We start from the raw sequence: 15,189 nt of genomic DNA on the forward strand, positions 1-15,189 counted from the left end.
AAGGGCTATTCTGAGGGGCTTTCCAGGCACAAGGGCAAGCAAACACCAGTGGTGACACTGAGAGCCTGCTTTCTATGGTTTAGCTCAGGTTAAGGTACGCCAGATCCTCCTGAGTCAGGATGACAGGAGATCGGGACTGACAGTCAGTTTAGAGATGTGGTGGAAGACCCTTTGGACCATATCATGAAGTCTGACTTAGGTTTTGAATAACAAAATGCCATTGGAGGAGGCTTTTAGTCTGAGGAGTTGAGGAAAAAAAACGTGATGATTGAGAAGAACTGAGACTAGTTAGGGTGCCTTGCAAGGTTCCAGGAGAGGACAGTGGTCTGGGGTAGGGTGGTTAGAGTGGAAGTTGTGAACATTGCTAGGTTCTTACACACTAGAGGTGAAACACACAGGATTGTTCTCAATGTGCAAGTGAGATCTATCTATCTATCTATCTATCTATCTATCTACCTACCTACTATCTATCTATCTATCTATCATCTATCTGTCTGTCTATCTATCTATCATCTATCTGTCTGTCTGTCTGTCTATCTATCTATCTATCTATCTATCTATCTATCTATCTATCTATCTATCTATTGATCTATGTATCTATGTATGTGTCTATCTATCTATCTGGAGGGTTTGAGGATAAAAGCAAGATTATTGTTTGAGAACTGGAAAGATTGGATTTGTTATGAAGGGAAATGAAATAGGGCCTGGGGTAGGGGCACGCAGGATCACAAGATGTTTTAGTCAGATGATATTTGGAAATTTTGTTCACAGATGGAAACAGAGAAGAAAAAAAAAATGACTGACGACATAGGGAAAAGAGGGAACAACCATAGAACTGACATTTTAAATAGAATAAACTTTAAAGGATTGGATTGTGCAGGTATGAGAAGTAGTTTTGGTCAACTTGACATAAACTAGAGTCAACCAGGAAGAGTGAACCTCAATTAAGTCAATGTTTTCCCTTCCATTAGCTTAGCCTGTGACTATGTATATGGGAGATTGTCTTGATTAGTGATTGGTGTGAGAGGGCCCAGCTACTGTAGGCAGTTCTACTCCTGAGCAGGTGGTCCTGAGCCATATAAGAAAGGCAGCTGAGCAAACCTCAGAGAGTAAGTCAACGAGCAATGTTCCTCTATGATCTCTTCAGTTTCTCCGTCTGCGTCCCTCAACGACACTGTAACTGGTAAGCTAAACCCTTCCACGTTGGTTTTGGTCAAAGTTTAATCACAGCAACCAAGAACCAAACAAGGATGGAACTTGGTATCAGAGGGTGGGATATTGTTGCGATGGACCTGACCGTATTGTTTTTTTGAAAGGTTGTGAAAGGATTTTGGAGATCTGGGTTAGAAGCCTATTGTGAGCTTGTGCCTGCATTTTTTGCACGAGACTCCGATTTTGTACCAACCCAGTCCTCCCATTCTTGAGAACCCTGGAATGACCGAGGCAAGTTCTCAGAGCTCAATGAACTGTTGTGGGGAGTTGCAAAAAATAGGAGCTTGTTGAGAGAGGTCCAGATGATGGGGGTTTGGCTTACAAAGTTTCAGAGAGGTGCATAGACTCTATTAGGGCATTTATGTGATGTTTTGGATTAAGGATGTGTGGAAGTGCAAACTTTGCTCTGGCAGGACGATTGATGCTGGTTGCATGAGACTGAAGAACCATCTGTGAGTAACAGGCTATCAGCATCATTCAGGTGGAACCTTCTGGAAGTTATTTTCTCAGAGTCAGTGCAGAGACACTGTGGTCTGAGGAGCTCAAGGCTGCATCTCAGAGCTGACAGCTGAACTTGGTAATGTGTAAAAGTCTCCATGTGGAAATAGTATAACTGGTATGGAAGCTCCAGGGTTAACTGTTTCAGGGAGAGCAGCTGAAGCTTCCCACAGTGAGAGGCCAGGAGAGGCCTTGGTGAAGGTGAACCCTGAGCTGCCCTGAGTTGTTCAGAGAATGACTGTGGACCACTGAGCTCCAGGTAAATATGATGCTGGGCAATGAAACCATGAGGAGGGGTGGCTGGGCTTAAAACTGTCCAATGGAATAGCACCCAATGGGGGTCCTAAGAAGTTTGGAAGGAGTTGTGTAGCGAGTACTGTACTTGAAATGAGTCTCCTGGGAAACTGGAGGGCACTGGTGAAACCTCATTTTATTATAGAGGTGAGTTACTAGGGAGGGGAGGGGAGAAGGCCTCAGAAGGGAAGGAGATCAGGGATAGGGAGACCTGAATAAGAGAATTGTTTACCTTATTCTACCAATCTTGACTATGTATTAAAATGACCCCTTGAGCTTACAGAAAATACCAAACTCCGAGGCGCCATCTCAAGTAAATTAAACCTGCATTTCTGAGACTGGACTGCACGCACTAGTGCTTTCTAAAATCTCGTTATGAATTTCAATTTGCAGCCATACTTGAGATGTACCGAGAACTGTGCATGGTAGATAATGATGGAGAAAGAGAAAATAAGCTAGAAGGTAAAACCTGTGAAGAACTGAGCAGAAGAGGTGATGTACAACACACGCACACTGTAGACATCTGTAAAATAGTAGCAGCGTGTATACATGAAATGTGTCATCTAGTCTACAAGCATGGGCTGGGAAGTGCCTTAAACATTTCTTGCAGGCTTGCAATATATTCAGGTATTAGAAGCAAAGCTTGAGTTTATTAAGAAAAGGTTTTGGGTTGGGCCTCAGTGGGAGAGGATATGCGTAGTCCTGCTTGGATTAGATGTCTCAGGGTAGGGTGGTACCCAAGAAGGCCCCGCCCCCCCCTGAAGAGCAGGGGAGGGGCAATGGAAGGAATTTGTAAGGATGAGAAGAGAGGAAGGAGGATGGCTGTGATTGGGATGTAAAGTGAATGCAAATTAGTGGAAGAAAGAAAAGGTTTTAATCAGAGAAATATAAGAGAAGAAAAGTGATATAATGCCCTGGAGTGGGTGCTGCTTCTCAGAGAGCTGCTTAGAAACAATCAGGATTTGAAATAAAGAAAGGGCCCCACTCTTCAGTTTTGTCTTATTTTTGGTATTTTGATGCTTTCGGGTATAAGAGATAATAATCCTGAGTTGTACTAAATGTTGTGCTTTGATAAACAGACAAAAACTTACTCAAATACTAAAGTTTTCTATAAGATACTGAATGAAAAAAAATGAATTGTGCAAGCCAATATGATTTCTGATATTATAATTTCAACAAATGAAATATATAATAATTTTCAAAAAGGAAAGACATGAAACATCTTACTGGGTTGCAGTTTGAATTCTCTCATAACTTTGCAATGTCCTTTTGACTGGACTTTGCAACTCTTGGTAGGGTAGTAAGGCGGTCTTCTGGTGTAGAATTAAACCGCATGTTGCAAGTGCAGATGCTAAAACTCTCTCTGCTTCATTATTGTGCCTTGCTGTTACATGCACTTATTAAGGTTGCTAGTCTAGCAGCAAGTATGGATTTTTACTAAGTGTCATGGAAGAAAATTATCCTTTTTTAATGTACATATATATGTACATTTTTTTGTTTTGTTTTATGATTGGCTGACACAATCCCTTTGGAAAGACCAAGAATATGGTATTCCTGGTTTAATAGCTCTGCTGGGGGAAGTTGGGTCCTAGGCTTCACCTCACATTCCTCTGTACCTTAGAGATGAAACAGAGGGAGAGTCAGTTTTGTGAGTGGACAGGAGAGAGAGCTTAATGTCAGCAATTTAAGTAATCTTTCAGTGACACTGATTGAGAATAGTCTGTGTGTGTGTGTGTGTGTGTGTGTGTGTGTGTGTCTGTAACTGTGTATGTATGTGGGTGGCATATGTGTGCTTGTGCATGCTTATGTTTGCATGTGTGCACCTGTGCAATCAGGTATGTGTGGAAACAAGAGGTTAAACATTGGGTGTCTTCCTTGTTCACTCTCTACCTTTTTTTTGGTTAATTAATACAATTAATTAATTGTGTATAAGGTGGGACACACATGTCATAGTATGCATCTGAAAGTCAGAACAACTTGTAGACAATGTTCTGTTCTTCTGTCATGTGAGTCTGGGGATCAAACTCAGACCATCAGCCTTAGTCAGTCTTAGTGGTACATACTTTACTCACCCAGCAATCTTCTTAGCTTTATCTCTTACTCTTTTCTCTTTCTGTTTTTCACTTTCCTTTTTCTTTTCCCTCTCCATGTCTTACTATTTAATCCTTATGGGTCTGAAACTTGCCCTGTGGATCAGGCAGGCCTCACACTCAGAGATAGATCTACCTGCCTCTACCTCCAGAGTGTTGGGATTAAAGACATGTGCCAATATTTCCAGTGTACCTTAATCTTCTGAGTCAGAATCTTTCAGTAAACCTGGAGCTCACCAATTTGGCTATGCCAGTCGGCCAGTGAGCATCAGGTGTCAGTATGTCCATCCCTCCCAGAGATGGGATTCCAGGACACAGGTGTGCTTTCAGATTTTTATACCAGTACTAGGGATTTGAATGTAGGTCCTCATGACTATGTTGCCAGCTCTGCACTAGCTGAGCCATCTCTCCAGCCATTTCTCAACTTTTATTGCTAAAGTGCTTCTACTTCAAATGCCAGTAACACTAGGAAACAGTATCATGTGATAGTGGAGTGCTGAGGACACAGAAAAGAGACAGTCAGAATGGGTGGGAGATACAGGAGATAAAGAAATGCCAAGTAGGAGCACAGGAGTGGAGCAGGGTAAACTTAGATTGAATTAGAGTTTTGACTTCTATGATTCTTGGCCACAGGCCCAATGGCAGTATATGGAGTGAAGAAGACAGGAACCCATGTTATTGGTTATTTTTGTGCATTCATGTGTGGGTGGTGGCATAGGGCCATGATTGACACAGTTAATTTATACAAAGGGTATTTTATATGAGGAGCTGAGTGAATCATCCAAGAGTGCAATTGATTTTTTTTTAAATTCATAAAATGTCAAATATAAGTGAAATTACCAAAGCTGGAATGTTATAAGACTATGAAGCCATCTTCAAAGTCAACCTTTACTAAAGTAGAATTCTCGATAATGAATAATCACTTCACATTTAGCAACTCTTTAACAAAGAGGTGTCATATAAGGCTGATGGTAAACCTTTCTCATAGGTAGACCATTGTAACTCTACTTTCTATAATTATATTCCAGTGAAACAAAAGACAGGAAGGAAATACTATAAAGGATTTTGTTTTTGACCCAAACACTTAAACAGCCCAGGCTGGCCTTGAACTCACTATGTAGCACTGAGAATGACCTTCAGCTTCATCCACCTCCCAAGGGATTATGGGTATGCTCTACTATGCCCCTGTATGATGTTCTGGGGATAGAATCACTGCTCCAGTTCTGTAAGGTGAGCATTCTTATCTACTGAGATGCATCACTAGCCCTAATATAGGATCTTTTGACTCAGGTTTAACTCAATTGACACAGCTTTGCAGAAATACATCATGTTATCTGAGGTGACAATTCTGGAAGTTTTGTTTCTTTAAACACAGAAGAATTGTAAGAATGTTTGTATTTTAATTCCCAGGTCTGTTGATATGGGGCAGCTTTTGACTGTCTGCAGCAGTTGAGTACAATTTGCCCCTTGGGTGGCTTTGCCAACTTTAGATAGTTTTTGAGAGGGCATGTGAATGTTAGGGCCCAGAGTGGTTGGTTGTTGGTTGTTGGTAATTCAGGGGAATTGGTTGTGGTCTGTTAGTAGTTGCTCTCAAAGAAGAAACAAGAAAAGAAATTAGATTCAAGCATCTCTGTCTCTGTTTCCCCTATCCCTCCCTCCGTCTTTCCCTTCCTCCATCCTTCTCTCTCTCTGTCCTCTATTCTTCTTTTGGTCCTATCTAGTGATAGGAGGTGAAGCCAGGGAGATAAAGGGTGGGAAAAAGAACCCACAAAGTCACAAAGATTAGCTACAAGCAAAGAAGAAACAAGGAGAAAGAAATTAGATTCAAAGATCTCTCTCTCTCCCCTCTCTTTCCTTCTTTCTCTATCTAGTGATAGGGAGAGAAAATGGGAGGGGGAGGGAGAAGAAGAACCCATAAAGTAGCAAAGTGCAGCTATTGCTATCTACATCATTTTATTTTTACTATGTATTATTTTTGCATGTAATTCAGTTTGTGGTGTTAAGATATTTTTGTTTGGTCAAAGGAAATTTTAAATTATGAAATATTAATGTTATCTCAAAGTGAAAACCAAAGACTTGATTTCACATACACATGTGGTACACATATTTTATACACACATATATATATATGTGTGTGTGTGTGTGTGTGTGTGTGTGTGTGTGTGTGTACATGTGTGTGCATATACACACACATACACATGCATGTAAGCCTAAGCTTATGAAGTAATTAGACATATGAGATATATTGAACATTTCCACCCAAAGACAGTTGTTTGAGTGCATGGAAGGAATGAAGACTTTTATTTGACAAAAGGAGGAGCGGATAGGTGGCTGTAAGTGGAAATGAGTTGAAAGAGGCCGAGGAGACAATAATATTGGAGTGATAATTCTGAGGCTTCAGATTTCATCAACTGTGCTAAGCTGGATCTGTGTCTCCCAGAATCCCCTTGTTCTATGGTTCAGTTAGGGTTAGTTTAGCAAGGTTCAGTTAGGGTTAGTTTAGCAAGGTTCAGTTAGGGCTAGTTTAGCAAGGTTCAGTTAGGGCTAGTTTAGCAAGGTTGAGAGCTGTAGAAGGTACTGTGAAAGCACTGGCTGTAACATTGTAAAAGTGTGGGGACTGGGTAGAAGGTGCGTGTACTCTGTAGCTCACCCACCATCTCAGCTTGGAGCACAGCTCCGGGCTCTTCTGGCTCTTGCTCTGTCAGGTTTTCAAGTCCTGTGCAGGATACCAAGTCCCACAGAACACCAAAGCTGAAGACAGAACACAGCGGCTGATATCAGACCCAATCTATCCTGTGTGCTCTCATGGGTTTTAATAGGGCAAACCAAATAAACCCCTTGCTTTCTAAGTTGGATTCAGTATTTTATCACAGTAACTGAAAAACAGACTGGAACAACTCCTTTGAAGCGAATCTTAAGAGAAACCATGGTGAAGGTGCTTGTATAGAGTTGCAGTATGTGGACTTTTTATTTATATAGGATAACTTAAATATAGTAGTAGCTCGCACTGTTGAGTTTTCTGAAAATAAAGCCTGAAGGCTCATTATAAAAGTGGTTGTATTGTAATATTAAACTCTTTTATGTAAAAGCTGAGAGAAGTTTGGGAAAGATTAGGATTCTGAAAACTTGGATAGAGATCTTTAGGGCAACTCTGTTGCTGTCAGGTTGAACTCATGTGTTTTATAAGCTCCATTCGCCAGTTTTAGCAGCCAACGTCTCCCCACCTGAGCATGTTCCATCTTTCCTGAAGGACCTCTTATAGCCTCTGCAGACACAGTGCTAACCTCAAGACCTACTGGTAGCAGTTGCTACTGTTTCTAGAACTAAAATCAGACTCAAGTTCCAAAAGATCTGGGGGTGTGAGCCAGGATTAAGAGATTGAAATTTTACCTCTTTATAATAACATAGACCTGGAGAACTAGACTTTAGGAATGGTGTTTGAGGCATCCATTAACATCGATTTGAGGTCTTTTGTGGGTTTGGAATGGCTGAGAGAGGCTCTAACAAGTTTTCTAAAGTTTTATTTAGTTCACTGTTAAACCTGAACCCAGGGTGCCTCTTGTAAAATATTAGAATTTCTGTGAGAGACTGAACTGTATGCAGAGGCGTAGGAGAAATGGGATGCTAGGGTGCGTGATCTTCTGAAAGTTGCTTTCCCACCTCCCCATTATGTCAAGATAGTCCGGGGGACATTGATTTTGTCATGGTATAAGAAGTGAAGCTCTCTCTTTAGGTGCAGAAAAAGCATTTGACAAGATCCAACACCCATTCATGATAAAAGTTTTGGAAAGATCAGGAATTCAAGGCCCATACCTAAACATGATAAAAGCAATCTACAGCAAACCAGTAGCCAACATCAAAGTAAATGGAGAGAAGCTGGAAGCAATCCCACTAAAATCAGGGACTAGACAAGGCTGCCCACTTTCTCCCTACCTTTTCAACATAGTACTTGAAGTATTAGCCAGAGCAATTCGACAACAAAGGGAGATCAAGGGGATACAAATTGGAAAAGAGGAAGTCAAAATATCACTTTTTGCAGATGATATGATAGTATATATACGTGACCCTAAAAATTCTACCAGAGAACTCCTAAACCTGATAAACAGCTTCGGTGAAGTAGCTGGATATAAAATAAACTCAAACAAGTCAATGGCCTTTCTCTATACAAAGAATAAACAGGCTGAGAAAGAAATTAGGGAAACAACACCCTTCTCAATAGTCACAAATAATATAAAATATCTTGGCGTGACTCTAACTAAGGAAGTGAAAGATCTGTATGATAAAAACTTCAAATCTCTGAAGAAAGAAATTAAGGAAGATCTCAGAAGATGGAAAGATCTCCCATGCTCATGGATTGGCAGGATCAACATTGTAAAAATGGCTATCTTGCCAAAAGCAATCTACAGATTCAATGCAATCCCCATCAAAATTCCAACTCAATTCTTCAACGAATTGGAAGGAGCAATTTGCAAATTTGTCTGGAATAACAAAAAACCTAGGATAGCAAAAAGTTTTCTCAAGGATAAAAGAACTTCTGGCGGAATCACCATGCCAGACCTAAAGCTTTACTACAGAGCAATTGTGATAAAAACTGCATGGTACTGGTATAGAGACAGACAAGTAGACCAATGGAATAGAATTGAAGACCCAGAAATGAACCCACACACCTATGGTCACTTGATCTTCGACAAGGGAGCTAAAACCATCCAGTGGAAGAAAGACAGCATTTTCAACAATTGGTGCTGGCACAACTGGTTGTTATCGTGTAGAAGAATGCGAATCGATCCATACTTATCTCCTTGTACTAAGGTCAAATCTAAGTGGATCAAGGAACTTCACATAAAACCAGAGACACTGAAACTTATAGAGGAGAAAGTGGGGAAAAGCCTTGAAGATATGGGCACAGGGGAAAAATTCCTGAACAGAACAGCAATGGCTTGTGCTGTAAGATCGAGAATCGACAAATGGGACCTAATGAAACTCCAAAGTTTCTGCAAGGCAAAAGACACCGTCAATAAGACAAAAAGACCACCAACAGATTGGGAAAGGATCTTTACCTATCCTAAATCAGATAGGGGACTAATATCCAACATATATAAAGAACTCAAGAAGGTGGACTTCAGAAAATCAAATAACCCCATTAAAAAATGGGGCTCAGAACTGAACAAAGAATTCTCACCTGAGGAATACCGAATGGCAGAGAAGTACCTGAAAAAATGTTCAACATCCTTAATCATCAGGGAAATGCAAATCAAAACAACCCTGAGATTCCACCTCACACCAGTCAGAATGGCTAAGATCAAAAATTCAGGTGACAGCAGATGCTGGCGTGGATGTGGAGAAAGAGGAACACTCCTCCATTGTTGGTGGGAGTGCAGGCTTGTACAACCACTCTGGAAATCAGTCTGGCGGTTCCTCAGAAAATTGGACATAGTACTACCGGAGGATCTAGCAATACCTCTCCTGGGCATATATCCAGAAGATGCCCCAACTGGTAAGAAGGACACATGCTCCACTATGTTCATAGCAGCCTTATTTATAATAGCCAGAAGCTGGAAAGAACCTAGATGCCCCTCAGCAGAGGAATGGATACAGAAAATGTGGTACATCTACACAATGGAGTACTACTCAGCTATTAAAAAGAATGAATTTATGAAATTCCTAGCCAAATGGATGGACCTGGAGGGCATCATCCTGAGTGAGGTAACACATTCACAAAGAAACTCACACAATATGTACTCACTGATAAGTGGATATTAGCCCCAAACCTAGGATACCCAAGATATAAGATATAATTTGCTAAACACATGAAACTCAAGAAGAATGAAGACTGAAGTGTGGACACTATGCCCCTCCTTAGATTTGGGAACAAAACACCCATGGAAGGAGTTACAGAGACAAAGTTTGGAGCTGAGATGAAAGGATGGACCATGTAGAGACTGCCATATCCAGGGATCCACCCCATAATCAGCATCCAAACGCTGACACCATTGCATACACTAGAAAGATTTTATGGAAAGGACCCAGATGTAGCTGTCTCTTGTGAGACTATGCCGGGGCCTAGCAAACACAGAAGTGGATGCTCACAGTCAGCTAATGGATGGATCATAGGGCTCCCAATGGAGGAGCTAGAGAAAGTAGCCAAGGAGCTAAAGGGATCTGCAACCCTATAGGTGGAACAACATTATGAACTAACCAGTACCCCGGAGCTCTTGACTCTAGCTGCATATATATCAAAAGATGGCCTAGTCGGCCATCACTGGAAAGAGAGGCCCATTGAACTTGCAAACTTTATATGCCCCAGTACAGGGGAACACCAGGGCCAAAACGGGGGAGTGGGTGGGTAGGGGAGTGGGGGTGGGTGGATATGGGAGACTTTTGGTATAGCATTGGAAATGTAAATGAGCTAAATACCTAATAAAAAATGGAAAAAAAAAAAAAGAAGTGAAGCTATGTGTCATCACAGGTCTATTTCATGACTGTGCTCAGGCCCAGAAGGATAATGCTGACTAGTGTCATCAAAGTCAGGCCTTTGATATTTACATACACACACACACACTCACACACACACACACACACACACACACACACACACACAGACACGTGCGCAGGCAATATGTAAATGCAAGTGAGTTCCCAGGTCATTCTGACTTGGAGATTTCTTTTGGCATTTTACTAATTGATCATGGGATATTTAGAAAGAGAAGATACTCTTCTCTGATTTCCCACACAAGTCTTTAGACCTTACCCTCTCACTAGAGCTGCTTTTTCAGCAATCGCATACATGTGCCAAGGGTTTAGCAACTTGCCCTGTATTTACCAGTTGTTTAAAAACACAGTTCTGACTTGATCAGAAATCTCCTCTGGATTGGTCAGTGATGGAGGATGCAGGCTATAACTGCTGCTGTTGAGGTAGAATTCCAAAGGAGATGGAGAGCTAAGAATGGTAAGGGGTAAGTTCAGAAAAGGAATCACAGCTACTTTAATGAAATTGTTTCAGTTCATAAAAGAGGCAGAAGATAAGGTATATTCCCGAGACTGTGTCTGACAACAGGGTGTTAGTCAGCAAAGACTCAGCAGGGAGGGGAGCAAGGTTGTCTCTGCTTCATTAAATGGCTATGTCCATAAAACACGTCAAGGAGAGGTATGAGTGGATGTGTAGATGTGGTATGGTAAATGCTAAGTATTTTTTGCTAAAAGTACTAAGCTTTGAAGCTACAACAATAACTCACATCAGAATAAATCTCTAGCTGGATTTTAAAAAGCAAAACCAAATAAACAAACTAAACAAACAAGTTTACCTTAACCAAGAAAGCAATCTCACCACGTGATATATTTAATTAAAAATGTAGATAACTTGCTTACTATTAACTTAAAGCTTCTAGATTTTTCTAAGATTTTTCTAAGATTTCATTTGCTTTTAAATTTCTTTTATTTTTGCAACATTAAGTATAGTACAAGATGATTTAAGCAAAATCTCATGTTGCACGTTTTTTTTTCCTACTTCAATGTATGATGAAAATAAAGAAGGGGCACAAGGGCAGGGCAATGGGAAGATTACTAGATATAGTGCATCTCTGTTCATTTTGCAAGATACAGAGTTCAAATAAGTCTACATTGATGAAGTGACAGACAGCAAGCTAGATGATATTTTTCAGAGCTTGCATTTACTGTGACGCATCCCTTAATTTTCTAGGATTATATGTTGGCCCACAGAGCACCCATCAGTTTAGAAGGGATTCCATATGTGAATATTCACCAGGACATAAACACATGTTCTAGTAAGGAAAATCGTGCATTGTCTTATGTGTCAGTTCTTCAGGGAGAATGGTTTTAAAATATTAGCCAAAAATTCTACCTCCTGCCTTTACCAAGGACTGGGCATGGAAATTACATGACTTCAAAATGAAGTAATGGTGTGATGGTCATTCATTGAGTTGCCTAATCAAGGAAGTGAGATCAGGTTTTGTTTGTTTGTTTGTTTTTGTTTTTGTTTTCTTGTTTTTGTTTTTTTCTGAAACAGTTTTTTTATTAAACAGCAAAGCAGAACTTGAACACGATTTTAAATATTTGTAACAAGGTCACAAAAGGGTTGCAAAATGTCTGCAATGTGAGGATTACACATCCATATAGCTAACGCCACTCACCAAGGTTTACATTAATACATTAGATAGTTCCACAAGTCAAAGCAGCCCACTCTAAGAGCCACCAGCTGCATTAGTGGATCTTTCCTATTATAAGACCTTACTATTATTTCTGATATCAGCTCCTTATCAAATGGAAGCTACAAACTAAATTTTTAAGATTTGTTAAAAGAATGACTAAAATTCTGCAAACTAAGTAGGTGAGTTTACAGAAATTCTGGGAAAACAACTGAGATAAAATACTGAGGTTAATAATTATCACATATACAAAACTCTCTTATATTCATTATTCTGATACTAATATACTCTCAATTAATTTTGCAAAAATTCATTTCCTGGGCACAAATAAAACTTGAGACCAAACTCTTAACTAGTCTCTCTTAATCCACTAACATTAGACTCAGTCCACTTTCATATATGTCCCCAAAGTGCAGCTGTGGGCCAGAGGTAATACACATTTAGAGGGAAAACACTGTGAGCTGGTTATTTCTGTTAATCCAGTTTTCCTTCCTATTCCTATCTTTTCTAAAGTTTTTTTTTGTTTGTTTGTTTTTTAATTTCTCACACACATATGACCAGCATTCCTATATTTTTAACACCAAATGAACTATTTTATGCAATAGGGAGTTTTTAGCTTCTCAGTGTGGCAGTTTACATTTCAAAGAAAACCCTTCATTTTCTTTTTTTTTCTTTTTTTTTATTACGTATTTTCCTCAATTACATTTCCTATGCTATCTCAAAAGTCCCCCCCCCCACTCCCCTACCCACCCATTCCCATTTTTTTGGCCCTGGCATTGCCCTGTACTGGGGCATATAAAATTTGCCTGTCCAATGGGCATCTCTTTCTAGTGATGGCCGACTAGGCCATCTTTTGATACATATGCAGCTAGAGTCAAGAGCTCCAGGGTACTGGTTAGTTCATAATGTTGCACCTACAGGGTTGCAGATCTCTTTAGCTCCTTGGATACTTTCTCTAGCTCCTCCATTGGGGGCCCTGTTATCCATCCAATAGTTGACTGTGAGCATCCACTTCTGTGTTTGCTAGGCCCCGGTCTAGTCTCACAAGAGACAGCTATATCACGGTCCTTGCAACAAATGCTTGCTAGTGTATGCAATGGTGTCATCGTTTGGAGGCTAATTATGGGATGGATCCCTGGATATGGCAGTCTCTAGATGGTCCATCCTTTTGTCTCAGCTCCAAACTTTGTCTCTGTAACTCCTTCCATGGGTGATTGTTTCCAATTCTAAGAAGGGGCAAAGTGTCCACACTTTGGTCTTCGCTCTTCTTCAGTTTCATGTGTTTTGCAAATTGTACCCTATATCTCGCTATACTAAGTTTCTGGGCTAATATCCACTTATCAGTGAGTACATATCATTTGAGTTCTTTTGTGATTGGGTTACCTCACTCAGGATGTTGCCCTCCAGGTCCAACCATTTGCCTAGGAATTTCACAAATTCATTCTTTTTAATAACTGAGTAGTATTCCATTGTGTAAATGTACCACATTTTTTGTATCCATTCCTCTGTTGAGGGACATCTGGGTTCTTTCCAGCTTCTGGCTATTATAAATAAGGCTGCTATGAACATAGTGGAGCATGTGTCTTTCTTACCCGTTGGAACATCTTCTGGATATATGCCCAGGGGTGGTATTGTGCGATCCTCCGGTAGTACTATGTCCAATTTTCTGAGGAACCGCCAGACTGATTTCCAGAGTGGTTGTACAAGCTTGCAATCCCACCAACAATGGAGAAGTGTTCTTCTTTCTCCACATCCTCGCCAGCATCTGCTGTCACCTGAATTTTTGATCTTAGCCATTCTGACTGGTGTGAGATGGAATCTCAGGGTTGTTTTGATTTGCATTTCTCTGATGATTAAAGTTGTTGAACATTTTTTCAGGTGCTTCTCAGCCATTTGGTATTCCTCGGGTGAGAATTCTTTGTTTAGCTATGAACCCCATCTTTTAAGGGGGTTATTTGATTTTCTGGAGTCCACCCTCTTGAGTTCTTTATATATATTGGATATTAGTCCCCTATCTGATTTAAGATAGGTAAAGATCCTTTCCCAATCTGTTGGTGGTCTTTTTGTCTTATTGACGGTATCTTTTGCTTTGCAGAAGCTTTGCAGTTTCATGAGGTCCCATTTGTCAATCCTCGATCTTACAGCACAAGCCATTGCTGTTCTATTCAGGAATTTTTCCCCTGTGCCCATATCTTCGAGACTTTTCTCCACTTTCTCCTCTATAAGTTTCAGTGTCTCTGGTTTATGTGAAGTTCCTTGATCCACTTAGATTTGACCTTAGTACAAGGAGATAGGAATGGATCGATTCGCATTCTTCTACGTGATAACCAGTTGTGCCAGTACCATTTGTTGAAAATGCTGTCTTTCTTCCACTGGATGGTTTTAGCTCCCTTGTCGAAGATCAAGTGACCATAGGTGTGTGGGTTCATTTCTGGGTCTTCAATTCTATTTCATTCATTCTATTCATTTTCTATAGCTTCAATCTACCTTCGATTGATTAAAGAGAAATCAGCAACCCTATCTTAATACTAAATATCACAAAGGGCAAGCCTTAGATAAGGAAGTATCTTATTTTGGTTAAGTGTCAACAAGTCTAGCTCAGGTTACTCTTGTAGGAGAAACTACTGAAGTTACCGTCAGGGAGGCAGATGGGGAGAGGCACAAGACGGTGCACAAGCTACAGAAGCTGTGCATTCAGTACATGGCTTTGGTCACTTTTCACAACATGGTTATTTTTTTTTGTGTGTATATTTTACTAGTTAGGCTTATGATAAAAGACAGTGCTAAACATATATATATATATATATATATATATATATATATATGTATGTATATATATATATGCAAATTGGCAAAACATCCATCTTCAAGTTTCATAAATATCTGTAATTCTAATATAAAGTCTCTACATGTGCACATTTTCATAGACTAAC

This window comes from Mus musculus, chromosome 3 (genome assembly GCF_000001635.26).
Source record: "Mus musculus strain C57BL/6J chromosome 3, GRCm38.p6 C57BL/6J".
NCBI classification, from domain to species: Eukaryota; Metazoa; Chordata; class Mammalia; order Rodentia; family Muridae; genus Mus; species Mus musculus.